General features: G+C 27.6%; 1 protein-coding gene across 2 annotated transcripts in view; it reads left to right on the top strand.

The window, feature by feature from the left end:
• The window catches only part of LOC107448206 (FMRFamide receptor), a 100,913-nt gene that overhangs the window by 71,436 nt on the left and 14,175 nt on the right, over positions 1–15,302 (top strand). Inside the window, exon 2 of one of the 2 annotated variants that reach the window (XM_016063322.3) lies at positions 13,203–13,285. The exons of the other annotated variant lie outside the window; for it this stretch is intronic. The gene's annotated coding sequence lies outside the window, so the exon portion shown is untranslated. The remainder of the gene's footprint in view (positions 1–13,202; positions 13,286–15,302) is intronic. 2 annotated transcript variants of the gene reach the window in all.

Genomic DNA, 15,302 nt, shown 5'->3' with positions numbered 1-15,302 from the left:
AGAGAGAGAGAGAGAGAGAGAGAGAGAGAGTCATTATCAATGATATTCTAATTTTATATAACTGCCTGTAACCTCTTATATGAGGAGCGCTCGGAACAAAGCTTTTTCTTGAGTTAAAAAGTTTCTTGACATATGAATAAATTTAATCAGTTAAATAATATATTAACTGAAAAATAAATTATGTGAATAAAATTAACAAGTTAAAAAATGTGCTATAGATATAGTTTATCTGAAAAAATATAGTTTTATCTGAAATTTTATTTTCTATTTATGCTCAAACGTGCTTACATATATATGAAGTAAATATATTTTTTTCTTTATCAATGATATTATAATTTTATATAAGCACTCGTCAGAAAACTTTTCTTGAGTTAAATAAGTTTTCTAGATATATAAGCAACTCAATCATTTTATAGATTAGTAGAATCAATGCACCATATTCTGATTTAATAAATAACTGCGCGATTTTGTTTATGGATATATGTTTAGATATGATGTTATGTTAGTACTTATCTTAACTAAGACTCTCCTAACTATCTTAGTTAAGTGTTCCTCGAAAAGCAATTCTTTTGTCTTTTCCCTTGAGAGGATCCGTTGTTGGAAGCCATTGATTTATTATGATTTCCAAGCATCTAACTTTGAGTGGTGGTTCATCTTACTTCGATATAAATTTTTGTGAATTAGGTTATATGAATAGGTTATATATTTTTTGCAATGTTCAAGTAAATTAGGTTATATTTTCTTGCAATATTCAAGTCGATAAAAATTTGTCTTTATGGTCACATATTTTCCAATTTTATTTTAAATAATTTGAGAAATATTTTAGTCTCCTAGAGATGGTTGAAAATATTTTTTTTTCGGGGTCGGAAATGCAAGTTTTACATTTTTTATAGTATAAATAGCAATAAACCTTAGTTAAGTTAAAAACAGTAAGAGTTTACAGTGAGGAAAAAAAGTATGATCGAACTTATCAGAGTATGGTAAAATTTACCATGGATTAAATATGGAAAAATTTATCATGTATCTGGCAATAGAGAAACGCCAAAAAACCTATTAAATTTTTAAAGAAGCTCTTTTGTAATAAATTCGGTAAAATTCGCAATAAGATATGGTCTTATTATATGCGATAAAATTTGGTAATTTAGATACTTAGGAGTATGGCCATGGCCAAAAAACCAATTATTCTTTTAATTTACTTTTCAGTTTTGTATTTTTTATTAAATGTGTGGTAGTAAAGACTACAATGTTGAAAACCAGGTTTTCCGGAAAACCGTTAACATATGAACGGAAAAATTATAAAATGAATGCTTTAAATACCGTTTATTTTTTATTAACCACAATTATGTTTTTTTTTACCATAAATGTCATTACCAAACAGTATGGCAAGTTTGCCAGAATTTCTTTCTCCTCGTAATATACAAAGTAAGAGCAAAAAATTTTGAGGAGAGCTAAATTACATTTCATTCACCGGTTTTCTTTATAATATTTTTTACTTAAGGTTTTTGAACTTGAAAACTAAAATTTGTCTTGCTAGGAGGCTTCGCTCCCTGCTCGCCAACCCCCGGAACTGCTTTCGCAGTTCATTTCGGATTGCTTCGCAATCCGATGCTCGCTTTGCTCGCTCATTGAATACGTTCTTAATGTCTAGCTTTTGTATACTCTTTTAAACACTGAAGTTCCGAAAACTTTTCACTGTAGAAAATTCTATACCTGTGCATTTCAATATTAATTTGAAATTGCAAACAGTTCACATATTTCAGTTGTTGAGAAAAGTAACTGTTGTAAGTTTTGTTCTAAAGTCTTTCACACCAGAGGGCTAAAACCATGTGTTGTAAAACAATATGAAATAGTACTGAACGCCGCATGTAAAGCATCGGCTTCGATGAAGATAATTTTGTGAGAATTTTTTTGTTAATTCAGTGAGAATTCACCCGATTAGCCATATGATGCTCACTACGTGCTCTTGCGCGCGGAAGCCTTTCAATTAAAGCGTATTAGAGTTTTTTTATAATATAGATTGGCCATATGATGCTCACTACGTGCTCTTGCGCGCCGAAGCAAATCAATTAAAAATGAAAACTGTTGTCAACGCGAGAAAAGAAATATCATCGGTTTTATTGATACATACGTATTAGCGTTTTATATAATGTAGATTATTTATGTTTCAGCATGAAAAAAAATGTTTTTTAACTTTTAAAAAGACGAAATTAAACTTCGTTTATAACATACTGTAAGACTTAAATATTTTTAAATGTGGCTCAAAAAGTTTTTTTTTTAAAAATATGTGACCAAGGTGACAATTTTGTATCCAATGGATCTTTACCGGAATTTTAATTCCGAAAAAATAATTTCATGCTGCACCTGATTGTAAAACAATATATTGTTTTGTGTAGAATGTAGGCTTAAACATAAAAAAATGTAATAGATAATTTTTTTAATTACATTAATTAAAAAATCATCTTAATTAAGAAACCTAAAAGCTTACAATATTCTAGTAATATAGAAATAATATTTAGAAGTGATAAATAGATTTAAATCACAAAGATATCCTTTATATTATTCTTTTAATGATAAGTTTGTAGAAACTATGTAATTCTAATTTTCAATTTTCACTTTTTAATTTGATTTAACTAAATAAATTAATACATGCGTAATTATGCAGATGGTAGCAAGATTTTTTTAAACTATTTAAAAAATAAAGGGTAATCATTGATCATTCCGTTTTCACCGTTTATACTTCGCGAATTTTTATTTTTCTGAACTAGAAATATTTGCAATTTTAATATTCTGGGACAACTTTGAATTAAAAAAAATAACGTTTACAATGAAGTACATTGAGTCCATTTTTAAAAATATACTTTAAAATTTTATTACACAGTACTTGGATATTGTAGATACGTTGTTATTACTTTCTACCCAAGCAATTTCTTTTCATAAACTATCACACTTATATGACGGAAGAATATATATGTATATTTCATGTACTTTCAAGTATACTTTTCAGAAATAGTTTAATATAATTTTACGCCCTTATTCATTCAAAATTCGGGAAAGTTCTACATATTTCATTGAACTTTTCAAAAAGATTACAATGAATCTTAAGATCACACTGAACTCGCAAATTACATCCCTAGCTTTTAGCAGACTCATTTTTTTTTTCTATTGTATTATAAATTTTGACGTAAATTTTAAAAAAAATGTGTGTACTTAATTTAAAGAACACATGGTAATTAGAATAAATTTATGTACACAAGATGAATATTAATATATTTTAAGATAATTTGAATTCGTCTTTTAAGGCTTCATCATTCCTTATCTAATTTTATTCGAATTGGATATCGTTAAATATTTATATTTTTCGTAATTTTCAAAATCTTAGAGTAAGAATACTGATAAGAAACATTTAAATTTTTGAAACCAATAATTTGTGAAAAATTTATGATCTTATTTATAAATTTTCAGGATAAGTGGAATAATATAATAAATAACACTATATGAAAGCTGTTGATTAAAAATTGTAGCTGAGTTTTTCTAATGAGTCCGGGGATAATATTTTTATTTTATTGCAAACATTGAGAGAAATTTAAAATCTTATAAGCACAGGAGACAAATAATAGTCTAGTAAAATTCTTTTATTTCAAAAATTCATTTATATTATTTCATTAAAACTCATTTATTTATAATTTATTTTAAATCATTCAGTATTAATTCATTCACTATTATTTTATTCAAAATCCATCTACATTTTTATATGATTATTCTATATCATTTGCTTAAATTCATTACTTTTTTTTATATTTCATTATTCAAAATTCATTTCATTATTTATTAATATGGATTTTCATAGATTTTGTTTTGATATATTTAGTTATAAAATTTCTGTTTTTAATTTTCATTTCACATTGAAAAATAAATTCCTATAAAATTATCGTACTGTATGGTAAGAACATTTCTGGTAAAAAAATATAATTCTGCTTTTAAGACCAAAATACATGGTTTTTAAACCATTCGTCTGGAAATTTTTTCGTTCACATGGTAATGGTTTACAAGAAAATATCTCTTTTTTTTTTAAAAAAAAAGCAATTTTCCTATTACTACACATTTAATAAAAAATCCAAAGCTGAAAAGTAAATCGAGTAGAAGAGTTAATATGCTAAGCTCTAAGTATCATCATAACATTTTAGCAGATTTAGTAAATGCTATTGCATATTATAAAAGCATATTTTATTGTTATCCTAACCTAATTATACCTAATTATATTATCTAAAATTTAAATATTATTTAATGTCTTAAATTGATTTTTTTAACTTTGATAACGCTTTAACTTCATCGGAATAATATTTTGCCATCATGAAAAACATTTTCAATTTTTATCCTTAAATCACTTAATATTCAATAAGAAACAGATATTAAAAATTATGCCGATAAACAGAAAACGCTTACTTTCTTATTTCTGAAAGACATTTGATCGTAATTAAAGAAACCTAACAATTAAAACTTTCATTCAAACCATTTTCCTGGGGATGTAGAAGTCTTTTTGTCTCAAAAAATACATTTACTAATACTCCATTTAATTAAGGATACTTTTTTAGTTATTACGAAGTTTTGAAATTGTATGCATTTTGTGTGATTTTAAATTTAAAAAAATATTGTTATATTAATTAAGCAAATTCTCTTTTGACTTGTATCAAAACAAAAAAAAGGGAAAAATCTTTTCACCAAATGCGATTTTTTTACAATTAATTATCTTTTGCAGAAATAAAATCCATGACGTTTATTGTATTTAACAATTAAATGAAATAAACTTAATTTTATTTAAAGGAGACAACAATGAAAAATAAAATAAGCTAATTAACTTCGTACGTTTTAAAGAGCTTGCTATTATAAAAATTCATTTATCTATAAATGTTGTTTAATCTGAATTGAGATGTTCAAGCTCCAAATATTTTTTATCATGATTAAATGAATAAATATTTTTATTAATTTTTATTGAAAATATATTGCAAATTTAAAAATAATACTAAAAAATTCTAGTAAATACTTTTGATTTGAATAAATTTGATTTTAAATTGTACTAAACCAGACTGTCAAAATTTCCGGATCAAATTACAGTATAAAGTTGCATTTTGGGTGCATCATCAGTAAAATCCCTTTTATCGTAAAATATTGTATCGTACTTTTTACAGCAAAACATAAATTTCAATTTTTACAATAAAATTTATTTAATTTAATGGGATTCTGTAGTTTTATAGTGATTATTACTGTAAAAGTTGCGTTACAGCAAATTTTCTGTTCCTTAACATGTTTCGGTAAAAATGGATTTTACGGTAAAATGTGCCGGCATCCTGAGTGCCAATACGTTTTACTGAAATCTGAATCGAAAATTTTTACTGCGCCTTTTACATAATATTATTGCTTTCTTATTCACTTTTATATTTTAATAAAAGCAATTTAGTTATTAAATTCGCCATTTTATCGGACATTTTCGTTTTGTATTACTTTTGTTTGAAAGAGTTTCACAGGTAAGTTAGTCGATAATAAAAACCTGCATTTGGAAGTTTCCAATTTAATTAATTTTTTTCTTCGTTACTTTGCGTGCAAAGGAATAAAGTAAGCTCTACGAAAAGCGTTATGACCGATTTATGAAGATTTGCAGAAGAATAGAAAAATTTATAGAGCCTGCCAATAAATTTCATATTTATCATTGAGTAAAATATATCTCGCTTATTTATATTGAAAATAACACACATTTACAGGTGTTATCGTCTATGCATGCGAATAAATTCGTAGAATTTTTTTCTATCAAATATTATGTTTTATGTGTTTTGATTTGTATCATTTATCTTCATCATTATATTGTATCACTCATTTGTATCAATTCAAAGTATGCAAAATAATGCTAATAAAATGCATCTTAAATAATGTTTAGAAAATCAATGAAGTGTAGAACATAAGAACAGTTTTTATTTTTTAAATGAGGTAAAATTTTAATAAACATGATTTGATTTATAAAAAAATAGGTGATAAGATATAATACTGTGTTTTCTAAAAAGTCGCAGTGATTTTTTTTCCAAAATTAAACAAAGCCACATTTATTTTTCTCGGATTAAATAAAGCAACATTGACTTTTGTAACATTGACCTGGATGCAATGAAAACCAATGAAAACCAATTTTATTAGATAAGAATGCAAAAATGCCCTTTATACACGGAGAAAAAAAATCTGGTTAAATTACCCTACTTTCTGGTAATGACATTTCCGGTAAAGAGAAAATAATTCCGGTTATTAAACCAAAATATACAGTACTTTTTCCATTCCTTTTATAGTTTTACGCTCATATGGTAACGACTTAGCGGAAATTCTGGTTTTTGAAATTATAGTTTTTATAACTACAGATTTAGTGAAAAAATCTAACAAATTCAATCGAATTAATGTCTCTTTTTCTATGATCTAGGTATCTTGATAAAATTACCACATTTACCGAATTTTCCTACACAATTAAACACTATATTCTATCGTTATTTTTACCAAAATCATTTTCAAAGCATTTCGGTAAAAGTTAAATTTTACCATATTCTGTTAGCTTTACCCATACTTTTTTCTAAGTACTTCATGATGCATAACTTAGAACATCCCTTTTTATAAAATTTGAAGAATTAGTAGACACGTACTTGAATATCCATATATATATATATATATANATTTTTATCAAAAATGTTGAGAAGTATAAGACATTTCCTTTATTTTCTTTATTCGTAAGCTATGGTTAAATCTTCATAGGGGCGTTTTTTCTAGTAATGCTATGTCAAAATATTTTTTGGAATTAAAGTGATTTATAATAAGAAATTCCTCTTATATATATATATATATATATATATATATCAGATTTTACTAAAGTTTTTTTTGAAAAGAAAAGCCTATTTAGAGCATCAAAAAATAGTTTTTGATTTATATTTTATAGAAACTGCACTGTAAGAAATTCTGGATCAAATTACAGTAAAAAATACTGATACACAAGCTGATGGTACTTTTTACCAAAAAATCCATTTTCACTGGAACATGCTACGGAATAAAATATCTGATATATCTAAATTTTCTAAATTTTCTGAAACCTTCTAATTAAGTAAATATTACTGTAAGTATTACGGTATATATTTTACAGTTAAAAGGAATTTCACGGATTTACGGTATTTTATACCGCTATTTGATACAAACTTTTTTACAGTGAGTGACTTATTTAGATTTTAAATTGAGATATATAGACTATCATAGCATGAAAATTATCAATTTATTTAGTAAATTAAACCAATAAGTGACAGTATATGAGAATGAATCACACAATAACTTTACTTAAATCTAAAAACAAATATCTAAAAATAGAAATTGTACATTATGTCTTAATTCAGATTTAATTTCACGATATTTTTTTATTAACTAATTTTGTTAAAGTTCAAAATTCTCTTAAGTATTATTTTATTAGCCTAGAGGAACAATATATTTAAGAAATTACAATAATTTTTCCCTAAAAGCAAATTATGTGTTATATCTCGAATAATTAAAATTAAAAGTATCATTTAAAAGTAAACTTTATCTTCCTTAAGAATCACTCGACAGGATTTTCAAACCAACAACAATTTCTAATTGCGGTAAAAACTTAACAGACATATCTAAACTCTCACCTATTTACAGAAACGTTACTAAGTTGTCTCTCATCTAATTAATTCCGAAGAAAGTTTAGTTCGATTTTAGAATAACCTTATGTCGATACGATTATCTCTATTTAGAATAGCAGATTGCATAATGAGCATTTAATACCCTCGGTGAGATATGAGAATCCTCCGAAGAGATTCGACCGAAAATTTTCGGACGAGGTTAATTATAGAATCAAAATGAAGATACTTAAGGAGAAATCGAGAACCTATGTTAGGTGATTACGGGAATTACATGAGATTTTAGAAACGCATCTTTGATTAATTCTTCATAAGAGTTGTGGCATGTTTAGAGTAGAATGAGATGCAATTCAAGCTATCAGATTATGGAAATAGGTAATGTATTCAGTAAGTAAAGGAAATATGTCAGTGTTGATAAGGATAAATTTAATTTCTTAAAAAAAATTGATAAATACTTTTAATTTGCTATAAATATTTTGAAAGATGCTTTTAAGTCATATTTAGGAAATATTTGCTCCAAAAAACTATAAATGATATTAACATATGAATATATAAGAAATAAAATATAACTTTGAACTGATAGTTTAAAAGAATAAAGTACTGAAAGTATGGAAAAAAGTACTGACATTATAGTTAAGTTAAATAAATATTAAGAATCTTGAATGAGTCCATGTTTCTCTGCTTTAGTATTTTTATCGTACTTTTTTCAAGAATGATTATACACTGTTCGAAATTTTTTTGAGAAAATTGACTTAATAGTAATTTACTTAATTGTTTCTAAATTCTAAAACTTAGTTTCTTGTAGTGGGTACTTATTAAAGGCGACAGGGCTAATCTGTCAGTCTCATGACCGACACAACTGGGTTTCGAGTTCCAACATCGACGCCACAGTATTTTCTCCTTTAACTCATGATGAATTTCCAGTGTCCTGCACTGTCCATTGTCCATTATCGAGCGAAAAGCCTTGCTCCTATATTCAGTTACATTTCTTTTTTTACGGTTTTGAAACCGTTTCAAAACCGTAAAAGTAAAAATTGTCCGCACAAAATTATGGTAAAATAACCGGTAAATGATCTTTACTGGTTATTTTACCATAATTTTAGAATTAAAACTCTAACAGTGAATGTAGAGACAGCCTTCTTGCCTATATTTTTACTTATGCGCTACTGCCTAAGGGAACGACCGAAAGTCTGGACTCCTTAATGTTAATTTCACTTTTTGTATATTTTGCTGTATCTCCGGAAATAATTAAGTGAATCAAAATAATTTTATGTATGATCATAAAATGTACTTACCCAAAGATAATTAAATCCACGCAAAATTAATTCCTTGTGATTATTCCTTAATTTTATAAATCAGTTTAATGAAAAGATAAATTAAAATTGAAGAAAAACAAATTTTCACAGTATTTTATCTATTTAGGTTTAAATGGCAAAATCCAAAATGTGATGGAAATCAATCGATTAGTGGCTGAATAATAAAAATGCAGGAATGTGTCTTGTTTTAGGTGCAAATCGTGACAACAGTAAAGGGCCAGGACTTTTAACTGCTTAAACTACTGAACTGTATTTCCCAGATTGAGACTACCCTCTTCATTTTAAGAGTCAAGAATTCGAATAAGTCAAAATAAAAGTATGCGTATTCAGTGAAAGTATTTTATTGAGCATGATTTCTTAGCTCAAAATATAGTCTTCGCTAATTAGTTAAAAATTAAAAAGTTAGACTGTCGATCTAATTATATCGAATTTTAATGCATAAAAATTCCGATCATTACTTCAAAAATTATTATTGGTATTTTTTCTTTTGTTATTTTGAGCACTGTTATTGTCTTTATCCTTATGAATTTAATATAGCTCAATCTATAGTTAAGAAAACGAAAAACATAGTTTCGTTTATTTTATATAAGCATATTTTCTGTATTTTTTATTAAAAAAAATTTAAAAGGAACTAATACTTATATAATATACTTTTGGTTATCGAAATCCCTTCAAATCTATTCAATTTGCAACAAATGGGCACTCAACTATAGGGTTAAAATAAAATGATTTTGAAAGAGAATTAAAATATTCTTACAATTTAACATGGTATTCAAAAACATTTGATCCGTTTTTCTTCGCTTAAATAGCTAGAACTAAATAATATATATTAATTATATTGAGTCTTTATAAGTAAAAAAACTAATCATTGGATAATAACTAATCTAGATACTTTCCTTTTTATTTTTTTACTATACTTATCACTATTCTTACAAAATTAATGTTACTCAGTTAATAATTGCACTTTTGTAATTTTAAAACTCATTCAAACGCACTTATTTTGATATTTTTTATTAAAAATACTTTAAAAGAACTAACACTATTTTTAATATACTGGTGGCTATCAAAGTTCCTTTAGACCTATTGAATTTACATTAAAAAGTAAAATTTAAAAGTCGACTATAAGATCAAAATAAAGTGATTTTGCAGGAGTACTAAAATACTTCTCTTTTTAATTCAATATAGTATTTAAATGCATTTGATGCATTTTTATTCGCTTAAGTGGCTCAAAATGTATTTTTAAGCAGTAAATGGAATTAGATAAAATACAATAAAAACTCTATTGACCATAAAAATTCATTACTGTTTTATGACCTACAACGATTTCATTGAAAATTCTTTAAGAGCACTTTAATACGCCTCACATATAGAAAAATGAATTTTTCATTTCCTGTCCTAAACGCAGCGTGGAAATAAGTACTGCTGAGTCCTATGAATGGCTTTTAAGGAGGCTTTATGTCTAAAAATATTTTTCTCAAGAGGATCTAAAAAGTAAATTAAAGAAAATAATTTATTTTTATTTAAACTTAATATGACAGGTAATAGGCAATTCTTTTTAAAAAAAATATTATTTAACTAAGCATTAAACTTTTTTTTTAAATAGAATTAGTAAATTCTTTAACTCTTGATGCAGAATTTTTATTAAACAAATTTTTCAAACTTTTTTCATTATTTGGTATTATTTAAGAACAAAATAAGTGAAAAATTTATTGTAATGAAAGACAGCATAAAACGTGGTGTCTTTTTCTGCGTTTATGGTAAAATCTTCATGAAAAGGCTCGTATACAATTTGCACTTATTTTCATTAATTTATGTCTAAGGGAAACTAAGTGTCGTCGGCCTTCTGAGCCCAAGTCTGCGGGTTCGATCCCCGGCCCAGAATCCGGATTTTCAGGATGCAGAAAATTCTCACCGGCCATGTCGTATGATTATGCGGCATGTAAAATATCCCTGGAGTGCCTTATTGGCTATTGGCATTTCCGGCAAAATAGTCTCGATGCTGCCATCTAGTGTGGCAGAAACTAGACGTCCAAATTAAAATGACCAATGGTATATCACCCATTGTGGTGGTCCTGAAAGAGTGGATACCACTTCTGGAGAACGCACTAGCTCTGCTCATCGGCAAGACTGATTGTGCAGCTCATTGGAAATAAAAGAAAATATCTAAGTGAAACAGTTATTCATCACTGAAATTTATTTAATTTACTAAATCAATTATCGATATATCTTGTAATATATAGGGAAAAAAATCATATTATTATTATATGTCTTAGTAAAAATATAATTTCAAATGTCTAACAGATATTTTTGCAACTATTAGACTACTTTTTAAAATTAAAAAAATGCATTTTACTTGTACTTTCAGCGTCAGAAAAAAAATACATAAAAAGAGCCCTGGCTTTCAATCTGCGTCAAAAAATTTATACCTAAATTACGATAGTTCTTTTCTGATTTTGGCTTGGATTTTTTCTTTTCTTCCTTTTAAATCAGACTTCTTGAAAGATTTTTTCATTATTATTTTTTCTTTTGTGAAAAAGTGACACCTGCAACCATATAAGTTTCACGTAGGTTTTACAAGTGTTCCTCGTGAGATTTCTTTCTTCACTATAGAAAATGACATGTGTCGCACATGTCAAAAGATTTCAAAAAGAGGTACTTACATTCAGAAAGGTTCTGACAGCAGGCATATATTTCTGTAGGTCACATGACCATCAAAAGATGCAGAAATAGTATATTTTGCATTTCTTTCTCAGATTATACTGAAGACAAAAATATGCTGCTAACAAAATTTTACATTAACAGAAATGTGTGCAATTAAGCTGTGTTTTGTTACTTCGACTTATTTTAGTGAAATAAGAGCATGTCTAAGTAATTTTATTTCATGCGTATATAATATATGTACTATTTGCTTACGCAGAGAAATAAATTTCTGGTAAAATCAGAGTAGTGTATGGTGATGACATTTCTGGTAAAAAAAATATTCCAGTAATAAAAAGCATAATCTATTGTCACCATTTAATACAGGGGGATTCTTCGGCCTGCTTTATTCAAACTCCCGTTCTCATGTACACGAGTCCAATGCCCTACTAAGCTGGCTATCCCGGACCTGAACTATTTTTTCTATTTTTATTTTTATTTTTACAACCATAGTTGAACAGCCGTCCAAATTTTTTTCAGTTTACGACTACTAATGTTCAACCTCGCAGCTTTGCAATTTTCAATCCAAGCTCCAGAAAGCAAGGGAACTCCTGGATCAAGTATTGGAGAAAAAATATTATTCGTTAAGGAATTCTTGATGGAATTAACCTTCATTAGCGTTACATGGAAAGGAAAACCATGAAAACCTCACATGATTAGCATGACGGAAAAGGGAATTCTAACCCATGATCCGTCTACCAATAATTATATTTTAAGTCAGTATGGTGGTCGGTGCAAGCAGAGTGCAGAATTTGTATCAATAAGCCACCACTGGAATTCGTACCCGATTCACCTCACTGAAAGGCGAATGTCCTATCTCTTAAGCCACCCCGGATCTACACTAATTATTTTATATCCGTAGCTTACTCCATAGCCTTGTAATTTTGAACCAATCCAGAAGACAAGAAAGTTCCTGAATCAGGATCCTCAGAGGTATCGACTTGTTATGGGAACATGAGGGACTTCATAACTAGACAGATTTAACGCGCATCAGTCACCATTTACTACACGGGGAGTCTTCGAAAGGCGCTGATCAAACCTAGGAACTCTACATATTTGAGGTCACCTTTTCGTACCATTAAGATTGAGTACTAGAACGTGAAAATCTGATCATTAAATCAAACATTGTTCAAGGCCATCCTTCCTTTTGCGCACTAAACAAACATCGTATTTTAACTTTAAAAACTATTCTCTATACTCCTTCTTAGTAATAGTGCCTTTCCAAATCAATTTATAACAGTAAAAAAGGATTTTTTGCTGTTGTATTGAATTTCTTCTTTGATTAAACTTACATGCAAACAAGTACGCAATTCTTTCGAAAAATATATGAGATATAAGAAAAAAATTAAATAGATGAGCATGTTTTATCTTTTTAGATAACATTTTTTTCTTTACAAACAATTATTTATTCCATCAACCTTATAACGCAAACATAACGTTAAGCAGTTTCTTTATCTTATCTAATTCACCTTTTAACATATCGCTTAAGACAATGACATATATTTTTTAATTCTTCTAGCCTTTTAAAGATTTAAGAAAAAAGGTGTCGCTATAAACGGAAGCTGTCGGGAGATTTTCTACTAGCTGCGATTGAATTAAGAGGTAGCTTTGTTATTTTATAAAATCAGATTTTCTGTTTATTTTGATGTGGATTTTTTATTCAAACTTACTTATTTCTAATAGATAAATAAGACTATTTTAAAATAAAAACAATTTTTAAATGTTATAATTAGAAGAGTTGTAAGAGGATTTTAAATAAGAACAATGGGTTTTAATGTTTCTTTCAAAATAGCGACTAAGCGTTTTGACCCTTAATATGACAATAACATGGTCTACAAGTCATGTCTTTTTTATATTGAAAATATTCTTAAAATGTAGTAAGCATAATATGTAAGAACTATTTTAAAATGAGCATTCTTTTAATTAATTTAAAGTTTTAATTTTAACGAGCTGAGAAAGGTTTAAAAAAACAATAATTGGTTTTAATGTTTTTTATGACATCTAAATAATGTTTGAAACTATTACTTCGAAGAACACAAATGTTCGGTTGAGATCTTTTCTAAGAAAAATTTTTAAAATATTCTTAAATTATGCCCATTGTATGTGATAATTATCTTTTTTAATGTAAAATAATAGATTTGCCGTTGAAGTTGTAAATGTCATAATCAAATTATTCAATATGGCATGATCTGAAAGATCAAAGTCATATTGACTATCATGAAAGTGAATGGTGATTATCATAATCATTGAAACTGATTATGATGATTTTTTCCCACTTTTATTGATTGACACCATCAATAAATCGTTAGATTTTGATAACAATGATTTTAACATTTTATAAAAGTTCTCGTGCTATTTCAGTGCTTATTTATTTATATCTAAATAAAAATGTTTTTTTAGAATAAAAATATACTCTTATGAATGGAATTAATGAAGAAATTAAAAGTTTTTTGTCAAAACCAAAACTGTAGAAGTGTGGGGGAGATTCATTCAGGGGTGATACAAGTTTGTATGCTCTATGCTCTTCGTTTTTGATCTGTCAGAAACAGAATTATTTTCTGCTTTTTACTCTACTTGTAAAAATATGCAGTTTTTATTCTTTTTTCTATTTTATTACTTTTTCTTTTGAATTGTTTGCTTGTAAATTTGTTCTGTAAATTTGCTTGTAAATTTGTAAAATTGTAAAATCGTCAAAATTTAAATTATAATTTAACAAAAGCTTTAATTGAGAATATATTAACCTAGCTAGTCAGATATCGATAGGAAATTCTGATTGGCGTTGTATTCGGCGTAAAGTTTTGCTTGCAGCGTTGAGGACATAATCAAACTTAGAGGACACGTAAGTAGTCGAAATTTCTATCAATGATAAATTCGAATTTTGGCTGTCAGAAATGGTTATTTTTAGCGATTGAAACTCGTAATGTTATCTAATACAGAACTTCAGTTGAAATTTTACTTTTCAAACTAATCTTATAGTAGTCAGAACTTTGATTGGCAATAAATTCAGGATGAGGATATTATTGGATAAATTCCTTCTTGCAGTGGTTAGAAAATATGAAAAATATTGCCTTCCAGCATAGAGCTCCAGTAAAAATTTGAATTCTTTAGTTAATCTTGAATTAGTTGGTGTTTTGATTGATCATGAACTTCATTTGGTTATATTACGATAATAAAATTATGCGAAGAGTATTACGAAAGTTATGGAAATGAGAATATTAATTATAATTTGCAAAAATAATTACGAAAATTATGCTTGAGCCGTGATGTTTCAGGGGATAGAGCGTTCGCCTTTCAATCAGACGAACCGGGTTCGAATCCCAGTCGATACCAATTCCGTATTCAGCTTGCACCGACCACAGTGCTGACGTGAAATATCCTCAGTGGTAGACGGATCATGGGTAAGAGTCCCCTTGCCATCAGGCTAATCGTGGGAGGTTCTCGTGGTCTTCCTCCCCATGCAACGCAAATGCGGGTTATCTCGATCAAAAAGTCCTCCACGAAAGCAAATTTCTCCCAATACTTGATCCAGGAGTTCCAATGTCTTCTGGATTGGGGTTAAAATTACGAGGCTACGAAGTTGAACATTAGCAGTCGTAAACCCATAATATATATATATATA

Source organism: Parasteatoda tepidariorum, chromosome 6 (assembly GCF_043381705.1).
Source record: "Parasteatoda tepidariorum isolate YZ-2023 chromosome 6, CAS_Ptep_4.0, whole genome shotgun sequence".
In the NCBI taxonomy this organism is placed as follows: domain Eukaryota; kingdom Metazoa; phylum Arthropoda; class Arachnida; order Araneae; family Theridiidae; genus Parasteatoda; species Parasteatoda tepidariorum.
This window is presented reverse-complemented; position numbering and strand designations above follow the sequence as displayed.